This window comes from Geospiza fortis, unplaced genomic scaffold (genome assembly GCF_000277835.1).
Source record: "Geospiza fortis unplaced genomic scaffold, GeoFor_1.0 scaffold509, whole genome shotgun sequence".
In the NCBI taxonomy this organism is placed as follows: Eukaryota; Metazoa; Chordata; class Aves; order Passeriformes; family Thraupidae; genus Geospiza; species Geospiza fortis.
The window spans coordinates 176058-176413 of NW_005054666.1; the positions used below are offsets into that span (position 1 = coordinate 176058).

Consider the following 356-nt stretch of genomic DNA (forward strand, 5'->3'; position numbering starts at 1 on the left):
GGCGGGAATCCCGGCGGGAATCCGGGATCAGTCGGGCTCCGGAGACCCCGGGATGAGGGGCAGAGCCCTGGGAGGGGGATCGGGGCATCCTGTGGCTCGGGAACCGCCCGGATCTCCTGGAGGAACGGGAATCCCGACAATTCCTTCACCATCCTCAGAGGGATGGATGGATTTGGGATGTCCTCCCAGTCCATGGGGCTCTGGGAGTGATCTCCTGGTTGTTTTCCGGGGTATTCCCGGCTGGCTGTGGTTTCCCATCTTCCCGGGAAAACTGTGGCAGTAGGAAGTCGGGATTTAGCGGGACACAGCTGTCCCTGGACACCTGGGACGGGAAATTCCCAGCTGCAACCAAAACC

General features: G+C 61.8%; 1 protein-coding gene across 1 annotated transcript in view; it reads left to right on the forward strand.

The window, feature by feature from the left end:
• Nucleotides 1–356, forward strand: part of SCARA5 (scavenger receptor class A member 5) — a 27587-nt gene that overhangs the window by 19982 nt on the left and 7249 nt on the right. The window lies entirely within an intron of this gene.